The sequence below is a fragment of the Panthera onca genome, chromosome A1 (genome assembly GCF_046562875.1).
Source record: "Panthera onca isolate mPanOnc1 chromosome A1, mPanOnc1 haplotype 2, whole genome shotgun sequence".
Classification (NCBI taxonomy): domain Eukaryota; kingdom Metazoa; phylum Chordata; class Mammalia; order Carnivora; family Felidae; genus Panthera; species Panthera onca.
In genome coordinates, this window is record NC_138339.1 from 124,287,441 (window position 1) to 124,309,387 (window position 21,947).

The 21,947-nt window shown below is 39.9% G+C and overlaps 1 protein-coding gene across 2 annotated transcripts in view; it reads right to left on the minus strand.

Annotated features, from left to right (window-relative positions):
* Positions 1–21,838, minus strand: part of CTNNA1 (catenin alpha 1) — a 177,086-nt gene extending 155,248 nt beyond the window's left edge. The window contains exon 1 of one of the 2 annotated variants that reach the window (XM_078450571.2): positions 21,755–21,838. The gene's annotated coding sequence lies outside the window, so the exon portion shown is untranslated. Of the gene's footprint in view, positions 1–21,373; positions 21,509–21,754 lie in introns of those variants that run through there. The other variant, XM_078450572.2, reaches the window with a different exon arrangement.
* Between the last annotated feature and the right edge of the window lie 109 nt (positions 21,839–21,947).

The window sequence follows — 21,947 nt, forward strand, 5'->3', positions numbered from 1 at the left end:
ATCTATTACAAAACCTACTAGAGCTAGCCAACCTTAATGAATTACAGCAACTTTAGGTTTTTCCAGGAGGGATCATGCTTAGTGGAACTAAATAAAAAGTTAAACTGTAGTTATTCAGTCTTCATTACCTTATAAATAGCAATCCTGGCTATTACACAAAAGTTCACTATAAATTCAGAAAGGGGTAGAGATGTAGGCGTATGACTAGCAATCTTTACGATAGAAAGAGGAATGGAGAAGCAATAAGCAGAAAATAAAAGGATAGTTCCATCAGAACCAAGGAGGCTGATTGTTGGCAAACTGCCTCACTGGTGAGAAGAGCTTACATACCTTCTCTAAATACATTAAATGTTCATTTACAACAGAATGGCCACATCATTCTTAAAACCTGTCCAATCCAAGGCTTTAGAATATCCTTACCATGCTACTCCATGCCATTTTTTTTTTACCAGCAAGGTTAAGTTGATGCAATGTTAGGATGATTCATTTAAATGCAAATCAGGAAATTTTAAAATTAAAAGTACCCACAGTAATGGTTAACTGTCACATTGCACAAGATATAGGATTGTGGATTCCTCAATGCAGTAACAGGGAAGCCAAGTTGCATCTGCATTAAACAGAGTTAACACGATGTTGGAATCTCAACTCTCCAATCTTCCAGTAACTGTCAAAAAAAAAAAAACACAAAAAACCCTACAAGGTAACCCTTATAATTAAGACTCACTCTGACATATGCCAATTTTACTAAATTCCCTCCCACCAAGCCTGTCACTTTCTTCTAAAATGTAAACAGGTTGGGAATAGAGGCAGAAGGAAGAAGAAGGGATAAGAAAATAAAAGGTATGAAAACACAGGGGTGCCTTAGTGGCTCAGTGGGTTAAGCATCCCAAGTCTTGGTTTCAGCTAAGTAAATAAACTTTATTAAATAAATAAATAAATAGATAAATAAATAAATAAAATAAACAAATAACTGCCTGGCTCAGTCAGTTAAGCAAGCAACTCTTGATTTCAGCTCAGGTCAAGATTTCATGGTGAGTTCAAGCCCCTCAAGGGGCTCTGCACTGCTGATGGTGCAGAGCCTGCTTTGGGATCCTCTCTCTCTCTCTGCCTCTCCCCTGCTCACTTTGTCTCTCTCTCATAAATGAATAAATTAATGACTAAATAGCTAAATAAATAAATAAATAAGAGCCAAAACATCATCAGAGTAAAAAGTCTCCCAGGGTGCCTGGGTGGCTCAGTCGGTGGGACATCCGACTTCAGCTCAGGTCATGATCTCATGGTCTGTGAGGTCAAGCCCCAGGTGGGGGGCTCTGTGCTGACAGCTCAGAGCCTAGAGTCTGCTTCGGATTCTGTGTGTGTGTGTGTCTCTCTCTCTGCCCCTCACCTGCGTGCATGCTCACTCGCTCTCTCAAAAATAAAAGTTAAAAAAAAATTTTTTTTAATTAAAAAAAAAAAGAGTAAAAAGTCTCCCATCTACTGCATTACATTAAACAATGACTTCTATGTGATCATCATACCCAAATACATTTTATATCAGGCACTTATATGGCACATAGTAGAAGCTGTCCCTTTCCTTTCAGGTATACAAATCTATGAGAAAAAGGACACTTGGCTAGATATTTATTAATTTTTAACGATTGTGATGATAATGATTATTTTATAAAAATTATAATTATTTTTGTAATAAAACTTTTAATCACTTATTATGTTCCTTTTCTTGTTTTCTTGAGAGCACCAAAAACAGTAAGGAAACACAAGAACAGCTGAATGAAAACACTGTCATTCCACAATCATCAGGAGACACAATGATTAGCAAAAGCACTAAGCAAAGGACAAAAGGTAAAACTAAAGAAACAATATTCAGTCAACCATTCAGCAACTCCAACAGCACATATTTGAGTGCTTTCTCCATGTATGCACTATTCCTAACAGCATGGTACAAAACCAAAAAACCCTGCCTTCATGAAACAACAGTATAGTAATAGGATAAATAAGTAAACTAGACTATATTAGCGTTAGGAAGAAAATTAACCAGGACAATGGTAATGGAATTAGATGGGGTCCTTCAAGGACCTTTCTATCTTGATAACTTTTTAAATTAAATTTGAAAGTCAAGGGAAGAGTCAAGCAAGTAAGTTTCTGGGGGAAAAGCGTTCAGGCTGAGGTAACAAAGTACATCTCCCGGGACTTAGAGAAAGAGAAGGCCTATGTGTCTGGAACACACAACAAGAAAACACATAAGATCAAGGGAAGGAAAAAACAAAAAGCTCCAAAGCTGCTGAAGTGAGTGTTTATACAGTATGAACTGAATATCTCTATTCCTGTATTCACCTTCTACCCCATATGGCTGAGACCATGAACAACAGAAGAGTGTTCCTCAGAAAGCTGCACTAAGTCACTGTAACAGACAACTGATTATAGACGCACAGGAAGTCCCTGTTTCCATAAGAAACTGGAATGACTCTGGTCAAAAAAGCAAGTAAGATGAAACCAGCATCTGGACTCACACAAAAGAAATGAGAGACAAAAGGGAAAAGAGGTTTTTGTTTTAGAACAATGAGACTAAAAGGCAGAGAAATTTTTCACACAGCTGAGGAGAAGCCCACAGGAAGAGGACTGTACTCTTGGAGAGCCAGGAGAAAAGATGCCTGAACTTGGAATGAGTCTAGGAAGTTACCCAGACTGAATGTGAAAATAAGAATTGTCTCTAATACTGGTGAAACTAATTTTGTCATTAGTGATAATCTATTTTGCCATTCACTGACCATCTACCACATCCTAGGATCCTGCTACATGCAAGGGACAAAAAGACTAATTAGAAATCCCTCTTAGGGGCACCTGGGTGGCTCAGTTGGTTAAGCTTCTGACTTTGGTTCAGGTCATGATCTCAGGGTTTTTGAGTTTGGGCCCCATGTTCAGCTCTGTGCTGCTAGCTCAGAGCCTTGAGCCTGCTTCAAATTCTGTCTCCCTCTCTCTCTGCCCCTCCCCTGCTCACGTTCCATGTGTCTCCCTCTCTCTCAAAAATAAATAAACATTAAAAAAAAAAAAACAATAAAAAAGGGGTACCTGGGTGGCTCAGTCGGTTAAGTGGCCAACTCAGCTCAGGTCATGATCTCAAGGTTTGTGAGTCTGAGCCCCACATCAGGCTCTCTGCTGTCAGCACAGAACCCGCTTCGGATCCTATGTCTTCCTTTCTCTCTGCCCCTCCCCTGCTTGTTCTCTCTCCCTCTCAAAAATAAATAAACATTAAAATTTTTTTTTTCTTAAAGAATTCCCTATCAGATCATCACGGCAATTAATTATTAAGTACTGTGAGGACCAGGGGCAGGCCTCCTCCAAATGGGCCGCTTTGGCATGAACATTTTGAATTAAAAGCAATCAAAACCCAGCAGATTCAGTAAAAGCTCTCTACCTCCCCCTCAACTGCCTGCTTGTATTAGGAAGACAGCTATTAACAAATTATCTTTACCTAAGAAAATTATCTACTAATAGGGCAACCTTTGTTTTCCAAATGTCTCCTTTCACCTTCCTTCTAATGGTCTTTCTCTCCTTCATATCCTTAGGCCCCTATCTTTCTCCTTAGCTCATATAAGCATTTTGTTGCCTGTCTGGAATTTCCATGTTTGCTTAGATTCCCCTTGCATACACTTTTTTTTTTTTATTATTTTATTTTTAAGTAATCTCTACACCCAACATGGGGCTTGAACTCACAAACCCGGTATCAAGAGTTGCATGGTCTTCCAACTGAGCCACCCAGGTGCCCCACCTTACGTGCATTATTAAATTCGATTTTCTCCTATTAATCACTCTAATGTCTATTTGGTTCTTAGTCCAGCTAGAAGGATCTTAAGGGTAAAGGAAATTCTTCCTCCCCAACAGTACAAAAGGAAATAGGTATCTTTACAAGGGAGAAATCTGGCAGATGCTAATTAATCACGTGTTTAAACTTGGCATCACCACCAGAACAATGTGACAATTGTTGTGATGCCCTCAGAAAGATACATCATCATATACATAGTACTGCCAAAAATTAAAACAATCAGACCAATCCAAACCGTACAGCATCTACAAAACGGGCCTAAACTCTTCCAAAGTGCCAATTTGACGAGGGAGACAGAAATACTTTACAGAGACATGACAACTAAATGCACTATGTGATCTTTTATTGATTCCTGCATTAAAAAAAAAAAAAAAAAAAAAAAACTATAAAAAACATCACTGGGACAACGGTTTGAATTTAATAGGACTATGGACTATACCATGAGATCAGTAAGTACTTCTGGGAATCTTACTAAAAGGCAAATTGTGATTTAGTAGGTCTAGGGTAGGATGTAAGAGTCTGCATTTCTCCCAAGTTCCTAAGTTCCCAGGGAGAACCAACAAGATTTTTGGACCTCTCTTTAAATGGAATTATGTTACTATATCAATGTAAAATTTCTCCTGTGACATAGAATTTCTCATGTGATACTGTAGTTAGGTAAAGGCAGTGTCTTATTCTTAGGAATTATATGCTGAAGAATTTAAGGGTGAAGTTCCCTGGTATCAACAGTTCACTATCAAATGCCTCAAAAAAAGCTTATATAAAGCAACTGAGCAAACATGAAAAATGTTAACAACTGGTGAATCTAAGTGAATTGATGAATCAAGTGCTCACTCTATTACTTTCAACTTTTCTATACATTTGAAGATTTTCAAAAAAAAAAAAAAAAAAAAGTGGGGGAAAGCGCTCAGTCTAGACAGGAAAACAGTTACAATACAACAGAAAATAGTTATAATACATCAGTATACAAGAGGAATATCCAGGAGGGAGTCCCCAAAAGGTCAGGGAGTCCTCACTGAGGATCTCTTGAAGGAGAGGAGGGGAAGGATACTGTTTCAGGCTATAAGAGGAGACAGTGGCAACAAAGAACCTTGATGACTTCCAAGAACAAACATGAGTGAAAAATAGAAGATAAATATTTAAATGACAAAAAATAAGGTTTGAAGATAAGCAAAGAAATCAAAGGCATTAGAGGTTTGGTCTTTATCTTTCCCAATTTAAAAATACTTTGGGCCCTGGGCACCTGGCTGGCTCAGTCAGAAGAGCACGTTGATTCTTGATCTCAGGGTTTTGAGTTCAAGCCCCACACTGGGTGTAGAGATTACTTAAACATATTTAAAATATATATTTTTTAATTATATATATTTAATATATACACATATATATTTTTTAAATACACTGGACCCATTCTATTCTTATAGTTTATAATACTACTTAAGAAACCCTAAAACCAACCCCTCTACCCATCCACCCTCCAAAAAACAAAGAAGCAAACTCCACCTTTTCACAGCTACCACAGTGAATGTCAGAAGTGGCCAGAGCAGCATTTCCCCAATCTAAAGGACTTTTCCCAACAAGCAACTGAAGAGCTAAGTTATTCAAACTCCATAGGCCATAAGCCAAGCTTTTTCCTCCAAATCTTCTCCCTCTTTGGCTTTCTCCATTTCTGCTGACCAAAGATGCACCCAACCAGCTACCCTAGAAGGAGACTCTAGGCCTCTCATCCTCTTCCCTACCCCTCCTCTGTACATCAGTAAATACCTGACTCTACTAACCCTTCCTATCTCTGGGCTCTGGCCTACATTCTGGTTTAAAATATCTAGAAGTCTTCTCATTTCCAATCATTATCCAGACAGCCTAATTTATCATTATCATAGAATCCACTCCTCAAAGGCTAAGGGACTACTTCCCCACCACAAACAGGGTGAAACCCAAACTCCTGTCTACAAACCTGACTGCAACTAGCCTAACAGACTAGTCACCTACATCCACTCCATGAAATTCTTCTCCAATGCACATTCATGTCTTCAGGCCTTTATAAAAGCCCTTTCCTCTGCCCAAAGCAACTTTCCAGACTTTTCCATCTTCCTTCAAGACTCACACAAATATCCTCTGCTCCCACAGAAAGAGCTGTTGCCTCTTTTCTGGGTTCCCCCAGCACTTCACAAGTATCTCTATTATAGTACTTGCCACACAGCACTGTCAGTGCATTTGTCTCCCAGGAAACTGGGAACTCCCCTTTGAACACAGGGACCATGGCTTTTTTGAGCATGATAACTTTCACCTAGTAACAATCTATAAATGATTAATACCAGCCTTGACTGTTTTAGGTTTCATTTAGCAACATTAGCACTTGTGGAAAGAAATAAGAAATGTCTCTTCTTAAGATTAGCAAAAGTAAGTATAGACTGATATAGCAAGACTAATAATCCCATTAGTTTGTAAACTTCTTGAGGTTAGCAAAGGTGACTTACACATTCTTAACATCTCCCAGCATGTGCTTTGAAAGGCAGACTTATTGTATTTAACTGAACCCTTCCCACTGAAGTAGAGATAAAGCAAACTAAATGCTGCCTCTGACCCTGACTCAATAAAGATACCTAGAAAACATTATGTCTTTCACTGGTCTTAATGACCCCAAAGAAGCTTAAATTTCTCTCAAGTATTGCCATTTCCCTGGTTTTCCCTCCTCCTCCCAAGAGATCAAGCTCACATTTCACTTAGCCACTTCTCTGCAAAATGACAGGTTTCTAAAGATACACTTCAAAGTCAGACTACAGCTTTTCTAAGAATATGATGACCCTTAGGTCCAAGGAAGCAAGAAAATGATAAAAGATGACTGTAAGAAACCTTTACCAATTCAGAGATCCCCACAAACAGAAAACCCCATGAACACTGACTTACCCTTTCAGCTTCTGCCTTATTCACTGCACTATCATTTTTCACAAACCATGATTAAGAGTCTAGATTAATATTGAAATATTTAACATAATGAAATATTCATCATACCATGAGAGAATAGTTAACAATGCATCTTTGCTTGCAAAGAAAAGCATGTATCAGAGCTGCACAGGGTAAACAGACTATTAGCAAAGGCTCCTATCCTTCATGTCACTTGAAATGGGCCACACTGAATGCATTTCCTGAGTTATGATAGCACTTTCAGTTTTCAGAACAGTCTGCAGTTATACCTGGTTAATAAACCAGTAGAGGATTATGTAACCTAATAATTAAACAGGCTTCCAATTCACATCTTCAATTCATGTCAAATATTAACAAAAACAAAACAAAACAAAAATGATACAATAAAACATTTTGAAAATGTAAATGATGGTCCACTTATTTATGACAATATTTAATAATGAAATCTCAGAATAAGAAAATGAGGGAAATCCACAGCTCAATACAATTAAATGCAATAGCCAAAATTAAGCAATCCAGGATAGAACTAGTCTTTAAATCAGCAATTAAGGAATAAGACCAGTTATTTAACACTGAGATTAAACTGGATCAAATTATTCATTACAGGGGCACCTGGGTGGCTCAGTCAGTAAATGGAGGAGCGTGCTTGGGATTCTCTTTCCTCTCTCTGCTCCTCCCCTGCTTGCATGCACCCACACACGCTCTCTCAAAATAAATATTTTTTAAAAATAATAATAAATTATTCATTACAATATTTTAAGGCAAATGATAGTTTGTTTCTTCTCTAAAGCCCTGGAAGTCTCTTTTAAAAAAACTTTACAGCTTAAAATTATAACAACTTCCACAGTGTAATTCCTGCTCTTCTACTATAATTGGAACATGGGACAGACGACAAAAATTTTTAAGTATATTTACTTTATTTTTGAGACAGAGTGAGAGTGCAAGGGGGAGGGGGAGGGACAGAGAGAAAGAAAGACAGAGATAAAGAGGCAGAGAGAATTCCAAGCAGGCTCTGCTCTGTCAGCATGGAGCCTGACTTGGGGCTGTATTCCAAGTACCATGAGATCATGACCTGAACCCAAATCAAGAGTCCAATGCTTAACCCAGTGAGCCACCCAGGCGCCCCCAGCTGACAACAAATTTTAAAACCCAGGGCACCTGGGCAGCTCAGCCGGTTAAGCATCTTTTTTTTTTTTTTTTTTTTTTAATTTTTCCAAGTTTATTTATTTATTTTAGAGAGAGAGAGAGAGAACAAGCACGAGTAGGATAGAGGCGGAGAGAAGGAGAGAAAATTCCAAGTGGGCTCTGCACTTGTCAGCAAAGACACAGGGCTCAAACCCACGAAGAACCATGAGATCATGACCTGGGCCAAGATCAAGAGTCAGACTCTTAACCAACTGAGCCACCCAGGCGCACCAAGCATCCAACTCTGGGTCCTGGCTCAGGTCATGATCTCAGTTTGTGACAGCACATCAGGCTCTGTGCTGACAGAGCCTGTTTGGTATTCCACCTCTCCCTCTCTGCCCTTCCCCTGCTTGTGAGCCCGCTCTCTCTCTTCTTCCTCTCAAAATACATAAATAAACATTAAAAAAACAAATTCAAATTAAAAAAAAATGTTTTTAAAGCAAATCACACTATTCATGTAATACTTGTTCCAAATGACCAATCTATATTACAAACATTTAAAATAACACTCAAGGGGCGCCTGGGTGGCTCAGTCAGTTCAGCAGCCGACTGCTGCTCAGGTCATGATTTCACAGCACGTGAGTTCGAGCCCCAGGTCAGGCTCTGTGCTGACGGCTTGGAGCCTGGAGTCTGCTTCGGATTGTGTCTCCCTCTCTCTCTGCCCCTAACCAACTCGCATTCTGTCTCTGTCTCTCTCAAAAATAAATAAACATTAAAAAAAAAATTTTTTTTAAGGAACACTCAAAGTTGCCTTTCAAATCATATTTACATTATATGCATTACTCCAAACTTGAGCCACTGAAAAAGCACAAATTAAATCACTATCAAAAACTGGGGTTGATAGATGACAGTCCATCAACAAGTAAACAGAAATCATGTTAATTTCAAGCTCCATTAGAAATGGGGCTAGGGGCACACTGTCACATAGAGAAGTTTGATAGCTATGAAAAAAACTAAAGAAGAAAATAATGAACATTTAGCAGCTCCAACAGAGAAAGAGCAATGTTGAAGTTTTATTTTGAAGCATGGTTATTTCTGCACATTTTGAACTTTCAATAACACATAAATTTAGTATAGTGCTCTTGCAAGTGAGCAAACAGCATGAGACAGGGCAAGTCAAGCCAGACTGTCCACTTCCCCACACTGTTCAGCACGTTCAAGCCAGCCCACCATGTGAGGGGCTGAGCTGATCAACACACTGTACAAACACCCTTAAGGTCTGGAAGCTAGCACACTCACGATCTGGGCAAATTTTAGGAACTGTTGTTCCATGAAGTGCTCACAGATGCCTGATGTATTTAACTTTTTTTCTTAAAAGAAAATAGAAGGTACTAATATGACTTAAATCCTCCAGGGGCACCTGGAGCATCTGACTCATGAGTTTCTGACTCATAATTTCGGCTCAGGTCATGATCTCTCACAGTTCCTGAGATTGAGCATGTCAAGTCCTGTCTCTGCACTGACAGAATTGTGGGGAGCCTGCTTGGGATTCTCTCTCTCCCTCACTCTCTGTCCCTCCCCCACTCATACTCACACACATGCTCTCTCTTTCTCTCAAAGTTAGTAAACATTAAAAAAAAAAAAAAAAAAAAGACTTAAATCTGCTAACATGGACATTATAATGAAAATCCCTTGAATACTTTTACTTTTTTTTTTTTTAATGTTTATTTATTTTTGAGACAGAGCATGAACGGGGGAGGGTCAGAGAGAGAGGGAGACACAGAATCGGAAACAGGCTCCAGGCTCTGAGCTGTCAGCAGAGAGCCCGACGCAGGGCTCGAACTCACGGACCGTGAGATCATGACCTGAGCCGAAGTTGGACGCTTAACCGACTAAGCCACCCAGGCGCCCCAGAATACTTTTACTTTTAATGGTGTGGCTTCACAGTCACTCATGAGGAAAAAATGATTTGGGCTGAGGAAGTAATCAAACTTGAAAAAAACCTATTTTTACCTATTGTATCACTTTTCATATGCACTAAAATTCACTCTGTTATACTATTCCTTGAGTTTTAACAAACTCAAACAATTGTGTAAACACTTCAACAATCAAAACACAGGAAAGTTAAATGGATTCATTTGATTTTCACAACAGCATATACATACAACTAAACCACAGAATAATACAAAATATTGTTAGCTTCAAGAGCTATTTTGACATCAGCTTAACACAAAGCTACAGTAATCAAAACAGTGTGGTACTGGCATAAAGACAGACATATAGACCAACAGAACAGAACAGACAGTCCAGAAAGAAATGACATTTACAGTCAAATTTGACATTTACTGTCAAATGATTTTTGACAAAGGTGTCAAAATCAGTCAATGAGAAAAAGACAGTCTTTTCAACAAATGGTCTTGAGTAAACTTGCGTAACCACCTGCAAATGAATGATGTTGAACCATTACCTAACATCATAAAGAAAAATAAACTCAAAATGAATCAAAGACCTAAATGTAGGAGCTAAAACCATAAAACTTACAAGAAAACACAGGGTAAAAGTTTCATGACACTGGATTTGGCAATGACTTCCTGTATATGGCACCAAAGACACAGGTAACAAAAGAAAAAAATAGATAAATTGAACTTCATCAAAATGAAAACTTTTGTGTATCAACGGATACTATTACCAGAATCAAAAGGCAACCCAGAGAATGGAAGAAAGTATTTTCAAGTCATATGTGATAAGGGATTAATACTCAGAAAATAGAGAAAACTCCTAAAACTAAAAACCAAACAACAACCCAATGATGTGCAAAGGATTTGAATAGACATTTCTCCAGAGATATAGGGATGTCTAAAAAACACATGAAAGATATTCAACATCACCAATCATTAGGAAACGCAAATCAAAACTACAATGAGGGCGTGTGGGTCGCTTGGTTAAGCATCCGACCTCGGCTCAAGTCATGATCTCACAGTTTGTTAAGTTCGAGCCCTGCTTCAGGCTCTGTGCTGACAGCTCAGAGCCTGGAGCCTGGTTTGGATTCTGTGTCTCCCTCTCTCTCTGCCCCTCCCTTGCTGATGTTCTGTCTCTCAAAAATAAATAAACGTTAAAAAATTAAAAAAAAAAACAAACTACAATGTAATACCACCTCAAATACATTAGGATGGCTACCATAAAAAAAAAAGAAAAAAAGAAAATATCAAGTATTGGCAAAGATATAGAGAAATTAGAGCCCTTGGGCACTGCTGGTAGGAATGTAAAGTAGTAAGTTTGACAGTTCCTCAAAAAATTAAAAATAAATGTACCCTATAATCCAGCAATTCCACTTCTGGGTATATCCAAAAGTGAAAGCAGGGTCTCCAAGAGATATTTGTACATTCATGTTCATAGCAGCATTCACAGTAGCTAAAATATGGAAGTAATCATTCATCAAGAAATGAATGAATAAGCATAATGTGGTGTGTGTATATATACATACATATGATAAAACATTATTCAGCCTTAAAAAGGAAGGAAATTTTCATATGCTACCACATGAATGAATCTTGAGGATATTATGTTAATAAGTAAAACAAGACATACAGACATAGTATATGTTAATAAGTGAATTAGTTAATAAGTAAATAGTTAATAAGTAAAACAAGACATAAAGACAAATGCTACATGATTCTTTTATGAAGTACCAAGAGCAGTCAAAGAGACAAAGTAGAATAGTGGCTGCCAGAACTGGAGTAAGAAAGAAATGGGGAGTTCATAATGTTGTTTAATAAAAATGGGGAGTTGTTTTACTTTTACAAGATAAAAAGATTTCTAGAAATGTATGGTGGTAAGGTTGCACTGCAACATAAATGTAATTAATATCACAGAACTGTAGGCTTAAAACAAGTAAGAGTAAATTTTAGGGACAAATGGGTGGCTCAGTCAGTTAAGCATCCCAACTCTTGATTTTAGCTCAGGGTTCTGAGATTGAGTCCTGCATGGGGCTCCCCACTTGGCATGGAGCCTGCTTGAGATTTTGTCTCTCCCTTGGCCCTCCCCCACGCTCGCTCTCTTACACACACGTGCACACAATCTCTCTTTATCTCTCAAAAAAAACACAAAAGGGCACCTGGGTGGCTCAATCCGTTGAGCGACCAACTCTTGATTTCAGCTCAGGTCACAAATGAGCCCACATCAGTCTCTCTCTCCCCTGTCAGCACACAGCCTGCCTGGGATTCTCACTCTCAAAATAAATATTTAAACTATATCATTAATCAATGGTAGCAAATTTTATTGAATTTTTTAATGTTTACTTTTGAGAGAGAGTGAGAGCCAGGGGAGGGGTAGAGAGAGAGGAAGAAGACACAAAATCCGAAGCAAGCTCCAGGCTCTGAGCTGTCAGCACAGAGCCCAACACAGGGCTCTAACTCACTGCGACATCAAGACCTGAGCCAAGGTCAGATGCTTAATCGACTGAGCCAACCAGGCACCCCATTGATAGTACATTTTATGTTTATTTCGCCACAATAAAAATTTTAAGGGAAAAAAAAAGGAAATTCTGACACATGCTACAACATGAATGAACCTTAAAAACATTGTATCAATAAGTGAAATAAGCCAGACACAAAAGGACAAATATTGTATGGTTCCACTTATATGAAGTACCTAAAATAGGCAAATTCATAAAGACAGTAAGTAGAAGAGAGGTTATCAGAGGCTGGGTAGAGGGGAGGATGGGAAGTCACTGTCAAATACATACAAAGTTTCTGTTTCGGATGACAAAAAAAGTTCCAAAAATAGATAGTGATGATGGTTGCACAACATCATAAATGTATTTAAGGCCACTGAAGTGTACACTTAACAACTATTAAAATGGGAAGTTTTATCTTATGTATGTTTAACTATAATTTAAAAAATACTTTAAGAGTAGGAAACCTTTTCCAAGTTAACCTCAAGAAATAATCAAAGATGGGGAGAAGATTGAGCTACACTAACACGGCTCTACAAGCAAACTAAATGTCTAAAAGGGCTGATCAAAAAGAACCTACAAAATGGAATAGTCGGCGATCATTAATATGCTATATCAGTACTGTGCAATTAATCATATATCATCAGTTCTAAAGCATACATATTTCACATTTTTAAGCCTCTAACATCTGGATGGGTCTTACAATTGATGTTATTGTCTAGTATATTTGGTGGTGTTTCCTTTTTCAAAGGGATACATAAAATAAAGGTTAATCTTATCCTACTAATAGGGGAAATGTTCAAATTATGACAAATGAACAGTAGATTACAAAAGAAGACAAAGTAAAAACTAATTTTTATAAAAGTTATTGTCAATATACATACCCAAAAACAAAGATTAGAGGATGTACACCAAAACATTACCAGTGTCTATCTTTAGGTGCTATGAGTTTTATTACAAAAAACTTTTTTAATAAGGGGCGCCTGGGTGGCTCAGCCAGTTAAGCGTCCGACTTCAACTTAGGTCATGATCTCGTGGTCCATGAGTTCAAGCCCAGCTTCGGGCTCTGTGCTGACAGCTCAGAGCCTGGAGCCTGCTTTGACTGGCTGTCTCCCTCTCTCTCTGCCCCTCCCTCACTCATGCTCTGTCTCTGTTTCTCAAAAATGAATAAACATTAAAAAAAAAATTTTTTTTAACTTTAATAAACTGGATGTAAAACCATGCCTCCACCCCTTGGCACAATCCTATATATAGCATATGTATACCTACTATAACTAATTCAGTATTTACTGAAGAGTATCTGATATGGCTTTATAAATGAATTGGGCCACCTGGGTGGCTCAGTCGGTTAAGCATCCATCTTCAACCATCTTCGGCTCAGGTCATGAGCTTGATTCTATGCTGACAGCTCAGAGCCTGGAGCCTCCTTTGCATTCTGCATCTCCCTTTCTCTGCCCCTCCCCCGCTCATACTGTCTCATTGTCTCTCTCTCTCAAAAGTAAATAAACATTTAAAAAAATTTTTAATTAAAAAAAATGAGTCAGGTATCATAGGAGTCAAAGATTCAGAAGGATGTAATTACCCTGAAGGAGCTCGGCATCTACCAAAAGATTTTAAGGTCTAGAAGAGTCTTAAGGAAGGTAAACCTGCAATTTAATGCTATTTAAGTACTGAACTAGCTCACTAGTTTTACTTGCAAGACAACCCACTTAATATGAATAAAAAAATTTCCTGTTCAGGAATTAAATTTTATCATTTTATCACATTAGAAGTTTAAATAAATATACTTCATAAATTCTCTTATTCATTACACAGATAGCAAAGTTCAAACTCTAAGCTCTCCAGCTGGGACTTAAAAGATTAAAAACTCCTAAGGCAGGCTAGGTAGCTCAGCTGGTTGAGTGTCCAACTCCTGATTTCTCAGGTCCTGATCTCATGGTTCCTGACTTCAAAGCCCTGCATCCAGCTCTGCACTGGCAGCACACAGCCTAATTGTGATTCTCTCTTCCTTTCTCTCTGCCCCTCCCGTCCTTTCTCTCTCAAAATAAAAAAATAAATAAATAAACATTAAAAAAAACCCAAAACTCCTCCCTGGGGCACCTGGGTGGCTCAGGTCATGATCTCACTGTTCACAGCTCAGAGCCTGGAGCCTGCTTTTGGATTCTGTCTCCCTCTCTCTCTGCCCCTCCTGTGCTCACACACTGTCTAACGCTTAAAAACACGTCATCATCCTAATTCATGAGACAGACATAATCAATGACAAATCACCAAGAGCAGGAAACACCCCACCCTACACATAAATCTTGAGTGTTCGTTATGACCATTTAAAAATTACATTAAAAAAAATGTTTCCCTACTTTCTCCTTGTTCACCATGTGCTCACTGTGCTGAAGGGTAAAGCAGCTACAATAGTAACTTAGTTCCTTCCCTCAAGATGTCCACAGTGTAGTTGAGGGGAGAAAAAAAGCATAAAAAGCTCCATGCTATGGGATTTGGCAATGATTTATACATGACACCAAAAGCACAAACAACAAAAGAAAAACCAGGTAAGCTGACCTTGATCAAAATGTAAAAGTTTCATGAATCAAAGGACATTATCAGCCCATAAACTTAGAAAAAATATTTACAAATCATATACTGAAAAGTAATAAATATCCAGAATGTACACCCACTATTGGATATTTACCCAGAGAATATGAAAACACTAATTCAAAAAGATACATGCATCCTTATGTTTATTGCAATATTATTTACAATAGCCAAATTATGGAAGCAGCCCAAGTGCCCATCGATTGATGAATGGATGGAGTAGATGTGGGGTGTGTGTTACAAAACACACACACACACACACACACACACACACACACACACACACACACACACACTGGAATATTACTCGGCCATAAAAAAAGAATGAAATCTTGCCATTTGCTACATGGATGGATCCAGAAAATATAATGCTAAGTGAAATGAATCAGAGAAAGACAAATACCATATGATTTGACTCATATGTACAATTTAACAAAACAAAGAAAAAAAAGACAACCAAAAAACAGACACTTAACTATAAATGATGGCTACCAGAGGGGAGGTGGGTGGGGGTGAGTGAAATAGGTGAATTAAGGATACACTTATTATGATGAGCATTAAGTAATGCACAGAATTGTTGAATCACTACACCATATACCTGAAACTGTAACACTGTATGTTAACTATGCTGGAATTTTTTTAAAATCCAGAACACATAAAAAACTCCTATAACTCAAAAGGGGGGTAGGGAGCTAACAACCCAATTAAAACTCTTGCACAGAGATTTCCTCAAAGAAAATATACAAATGGATCATAAGCACATGAAAAGATACTCAACATCACTTATCAGAGAAATGCAAATCAAAACTGCAAAGAAATACCACCTCACTTCCATTAGGATGGCTATTAAGGAAGAAAGGAAGAAAGGAAGAAAGGAAGAAAGAAAGAAAGAAAGAAAGAAAGAAAGAAAGAAAGAAAGAAAGAAAGAAAGAAAAGAAAGGCGCCTGGGTGGCTCAATGGGTTATTGACATTTTTTAATTTATTTTTTTTAATTTACATCCAAATTAGTTAGCATATAGTGCAACAATGATTTCAGGAGTAGATTCCCTAATGCCCCTTACCCATTTAGCCCACACCCCCAAAACCCCTCCAGTAACCCTCTGTTTGTTCTCCATATTTAAGAGTCTCTTATGTTTCGTCCCTCTCCGTTTTTATATTATTTTTGTTTCCCTTCCCTTATGTTCATTTGTTTTATCCCTTAAAGTCGTCATATGTGTGAAGTCCTATGATATTTGCCTTTCTCTGATTAATTTCACTTAGCGTAATACCCTCTAGTTCCATCCACTTAGTTGCAAATGGCAAGATGTCATTCTTTTTGATTGCCGAGTAATACTCCACTGTGGGGGGGGGGGTGTGTCTGTGTACACACACACCATATCTTCCTTATTCATTCATCCATTCATGGACATTGGGCTCTTTCCATACTTTGGCTGTTGTTGACAGTGCTGCTATAAAATTGGGGTGCATGTATCCCTTCAAAACAGAACACCTGTATCGCTTCAATAAATACCTAGTAGTGCAATTAGCTGGGTCGTAGGGTAGTTCTATTTTTAATGTTTTGAGGAACCTCCTCCAGAGTGGCTTCTTCAGCTTGCATTCCCACCAGCAATGCAAAAGACATCCTCTGTCTCCGCATCCTCACCAACGTCTGTTGTTGCCTGAGTTGTTAATGTTAGCCAGCCTGACAGGTGTAAGGTGGTATCTCACTGTGGTTTTGAAGCACTGACTCTTGATTTTGGCTCATGTCATTATCTCATAGTTCTTGAGATGAAGCCCTGCGACAGGCTCCCCGCTGACAGGGCAGAGCCTGCTTGGAGTTCTCTCTCCCTCCTCTGCTCTCTGTTGCTCCCCAGCTCGCGTGCACATGCACTCACTCTGTCTCTCTCTCATTAATAATAAAATTTTTAAAAAGAAAGAAAATAACAAGTGTTGGTGAAGATGTGTTATTAACAGCCAAAAAGTGCTAGCAACCGAAGTATCCATCAACAGATGAAGAGATAATGGAGTATCATTCTGCCTAAAAAAGAAAGGAAATTCTGACACATGCTACAACACAGGTGAACCCTGAAGGTATTATGCTAAGTAAAATAAACCAGTCACAAAAGAACAAAGACTGTAGTATTCCACCTACGTAAGGTGCCTACAGTAATCAAATTTAAGAGAAGAAAAGTACAATGGTGGTTGTCAGGGGACTGAAGAGAGGCAAAATGGGGAGTTACTGTTTAACGAATATGAAGTCTCAGTTTGGGAAAATGAAAAAAATTCCAGATATGGATCGCAGTGGTAAGTTCACAAAAACGTGAATATACTCAATGCCACCAGTATACATAAAAATAATTAAACGGTACATTTTGTTACATATATTTAACCACCAAAAAACACAAAAAAAAAAAATACCAAAAAACAGGATAGTGAGAATGTCATAATCAGGGGCAAATTTTAGATTTCTCATCAATTAAAGATCATTTCAGCAATGATGAAAAATGTCTCAATGGTAAAACATGTTAATAAGCCTTCATAAATGGATGGCATTTGTGTCAGAGAAGGATGAGGCACTCTAGTATGAATGGCTGGCAGGTGCAGAGAACACATACGTCTACTGTAAGTAGAAAATTAATTTGAATTTACAGTAGAAAATAAACTTGAACAAGTTAAGTTAGGGCCAGAATTCAGAAGCCCTTGAATGCCAACCAGAGTCTGACCAGTTCAGCAAGGCGATAGTAATAAGTTTCTCAAATGAATGTGAGTTCTGCTTAGGTATAAAGACTGAAAAGCTGGAGGGGAAGACAGGAAGACACTCAACTAACTATGGCAAACACTAATTAACACTATGACACTCAACTAACTATGGCAACTATAATGTTCCCAAATATCAGATTAAAAACTGAAATGAGCACAGACAGGTAGTGACTTCAAACTGATAAGAAGGGATTTCCAGAGTACTGGCTGGTAATTTACTGTTTCTTGGTCTGGATAGTGGATGTGATGGTCTTCGCTCAACTACTTCAATAAGCAGGTACTCTTATGATTTGAGCGCTCTTCTACATGTATATCATACTTTAAGTTTTGTCAAAAATAAAAGCCTAGACCTCACTTCTAAGAAACCCCCAGCTGGGAGGAAGGCATACATAAAAATATTTACCAAACAGTATAAAAGATGCAACCACAGAATATGTACAAACGACCCAAGAAGCACTGAGTTCTAAGAGAAAACCAGAGGCAGTGACATCTAAGGTGGGTTTTAAAGAGTAAATGAGTTTGTCAGATGGATGAAAAAGAGAACAGTGCTCCAGGCAAAGGAAAAAATATGAAAAAGGCACCAAAGCAAACAATAATAGAACAATTTATCCCGAGAACAAGTAGTTTTGATAGTTCAAAGATAAGATAATCTAAACTACGGTGGAAGTAGAGAAAACAGAAAAAAGTAATTAATGTAAGATGAACACTGGATGGAGAAGATTTCATCTCTGATTAGATACGGGTAGAAAAGGAAGAAGAATGGAATGGAGATGGTTTTCAGTTTGCCATAATCAGACTACTGCCTCATCCATCACAGTTCCACCCACAAGCTAGACTCCAAGCTGAGAAGCCACTTTTTCCTCATTCATTCAACAAGTATCTAATTTGCCCTCCAGGCAAGGTACCAAGTCAAATGCTAAGGTTATCAAGGGGCTCAGAAGCCCACTTCCTGGAGGAAAAAGCAAGCAGGGACATCAGTAATAAGGTACAATACAATGCAGGACACCTCCTGGTGAGAAGGTTTGCTACCAGAAAGGAAAGGGCTAACTTGAGTCATGAGATATGACTAAAAGCTCATCGTGAAAGGGACAAAATACAATGGGAGCAGGGGTATCATTGAGGAAATAGTTACAGATAAGCCTACACCCCTACATCCAATCCATATTTAAGTCCTGTCTCATTTCCCCAAAATACAGCTCCCTTTATCCCCACCACTGCATTCCCACCATCTTCCTTGCTTAACTCCCTATTTTCATTTGTACACAAGGCTTCGAAGCACAAGCAGGAGTGCTCTTCCTTTAAAAAATCAGGTCATGAAAGGCGCCTGGGTGGCTCAGTGGGTTGAGCCTTGGACTTCCGCTCGCATCACAATCTCGCCATTCATGGCTTCGGCCTGTGCTGGGCTCCGCACTGACAGTGTGGAGCCTGCTTGGGATTCTCTCTCCTTCCTGCTCTCTGCCCCTCCCCCACTCACACTTCCCTCTCTCTCTCAAAAATAAATAAGTGAACCTCGGGCGCTTGGGTGGCTCAGTCGGTTGGGCGTCCTACTTTGGCTCAGATCATGATCTCACAGTTCATGAGTTTAAGCCCCGCGTCAGGCTCCATGCTGACAGGGCTCCATGCTGACATCACGGACAGAGCCTAGAGCTTGCTTTGGATCCTGTGTCTCCCTCTCGCTCAGCCCCTCCCTACTCGTACTCTGCCTCTCCCTCAAAAATAAACATTAAAAAAATTTTTTAAGTAAATAAATAAACTTTAAAAAAAAACCAAAAAAACAAAAAAACCAGATCATGAAACTCCCCACAATAGCTGCTTACAGCTCTTAGCATAAAATTCAAACATGTGACCTGGCATTCTGCAATCTCATGTGAGGCCTTCTCCCCACCCCAAAAGTTTTCAAGATATACAGGTCTTCTCTTAGGTCTCAAACCACATGAAGTTCATTCCTATCTCAGGACCTTCAACACAAGCAGAGGACAGTGTTCCCTTGTCCAGATCTTCACTAGCACTACACACCACCACCTGCAACAACCAGTCTGTCCATCATGTCTCAGGCTATTACTTTCTCAAAAAAAATTCCAGGACCCTACCAGTTACTGCTGATCTCCACATGTGGTTTAGGTTTCCAGAAAAGTGTCTCATTCTGGGCATGCTGAGGCTGAGAAGCCCCTAGGACACTCAGCTCTCTGGTGTACAGGTGACCATGTAGGTCAGGTGAGACATCCACGACAAGAAGAGAAGCTTGGACTTTAGTATCTAAGTTTGAAGACAGGGAGACTGTGAGAAGAGATTCTCACCGTGGAAAAGGCACCCCTGATCTCTCAATCACTGTCTGGAATGAAATGTTGATGATGGGAATGAAGGTGATGCCACGTCAATGGTGTGAAAAACTGAGACATGTTGGATAGAATAATGTCGGGCATGAGTAGACTGAAAAAAAAAAAAAAAAAAAAAAAAAAAAAAAAAAAAAAAAACCCCAACTGAAAAGAGCCAAAAATTTAAGGAAAACCAGAAGAGTTATGTCACAATTCCACAAACTCCTCTTCTCTTTTATGTTTCCTCCACTGACAAAACCCTACTTATGTTTCATCCAGTTCAAATGCCATTCTCTTCCAGAAGCCTTTCTGGACTTCTCCAAACAAAACTTATTAGCCCCCTCTCCATGCGTCCTCAAGTTTCTTTTATCGTTAGTAGTGTATAAAATTTGACCCATCCACAAGTACTGTTAGGGTCTGCCCTGCAAGACATCTAGGCTATATACCTTCCCTACATTACACTGTCAACTCTTGGGGGGGCACAGACGACATCTTAAATCATCTGTGGGTCTGAAAGAAAAGTGGATAAAACAGTTATTTTTTAAAAGTTAAGAAGGATAAATAACTGGCGAGAGGCTATCGGTAATTTCTCCACTTTTAACATCTTATGAAACAAAATAACAATTAAATTTGTATAAATTATTTTAATTTATTTAATTAATAACAGTAATTTAACTTACATTTTCTTAAAGTAACATATACCTGTAGTGTCCTTTAAAAAGTCAGTGCCAAAAAAAAAAAAAAATATCGTCTCATGGAAATGCTTGTCCTGTGGCAACAATACAATGATGTAACCGTTTCCTTCAACATATATACGATATGCCCTAAATTTATTTGGAGACTTACCATATCTTAACATAATCTTCTAAACTGTAGATTCTGTACAAAACAAACACCAAAAAAATGTTAGAGAGGCAGGAGGACATGAGGGTGTCTGCCAATCCTGGTTTGAGCCAACTGCCGCCTGCATTGTTGGGAAGCCATTCCTGCCTTCAAGCCAGGGTCAGGCATTCGGTCCACATTTGTTCCAACAAGTGCTTCACACACGCACACTCCTTTAAAAGTCCACAAGAAAGACTCCAACGCCACCCGTGAATACCAGAACTAACCAGAGGGAAGTACGTCCTATTAACCAGCACGAATAGACTGAGTAATTGCACAACAAAGGTTAACTTGGTACACGCCAAAAGTCCACTCGGGTGTGGCGCACCTTCCCAGCCAGACCCGGTCCGAGGAAGACAGCACTGCACCCTCACATTCGCCCCGGCCGCGCGTGCGGGAGCTGGGGCTCCGCAATCCTCACGTCCACCCGCCAGCCAAGTTTCGGAGGCGGGGGAGGAGGGTGCGACCACGGAAACCACAAACCACAATCACTTCACAGGAAAGCTCAACTCTCCGCCACTCCCGTACCGGAAACAGCGCGCAGCCTCCGCTCCACAAGGAAGGCGGCCGAGGGGGTCGGGCGCGCGCGCCGAGTCGGCCGCGACAAAGTTTAGAAACCGGGAGAAACTTTCCCGAGAGGAAATGGCGCGTCCGCGCGGGGGCTGCAGCTCGCTCCGCTCCAGCCACTGCGGCCCCTCAACTTCCCCAACGCCAGGAAGAGGCGGCCCCGCCCGCTCGCCCCTCCAGGGCGCAGGCCGAGGGCCCCGCAAGAGAAACCGGTCGGGCGCCGCACCGCAGCCTTTCAGAAGCCCGATTCAGGGCGGCGTCGCGGAGAAGACCGTGGCCGGCCCGCCCACAAGAGGAGCCCCTCAGCCCGGGTGCGGAGCCCGCGTCCGCCTGAAGAGTTACCTGCGGCGAGTGGGGCGAGCGCAGGAAGAATTCCCGAGGCCCGAAGCCGACGGTCGCCGCTTTGTCTCCCTCCAGTCCGGCTCCGAAGAGGAAATGGGCAGCGCGGCGCCCCCGCCCCCCGCCCGCGGCCCCGGCCCCGCCCGCCCTTCCCGGCACCTCCCTCCGGCGCGCTCTTCCCGGCGCCTCCCGCCGT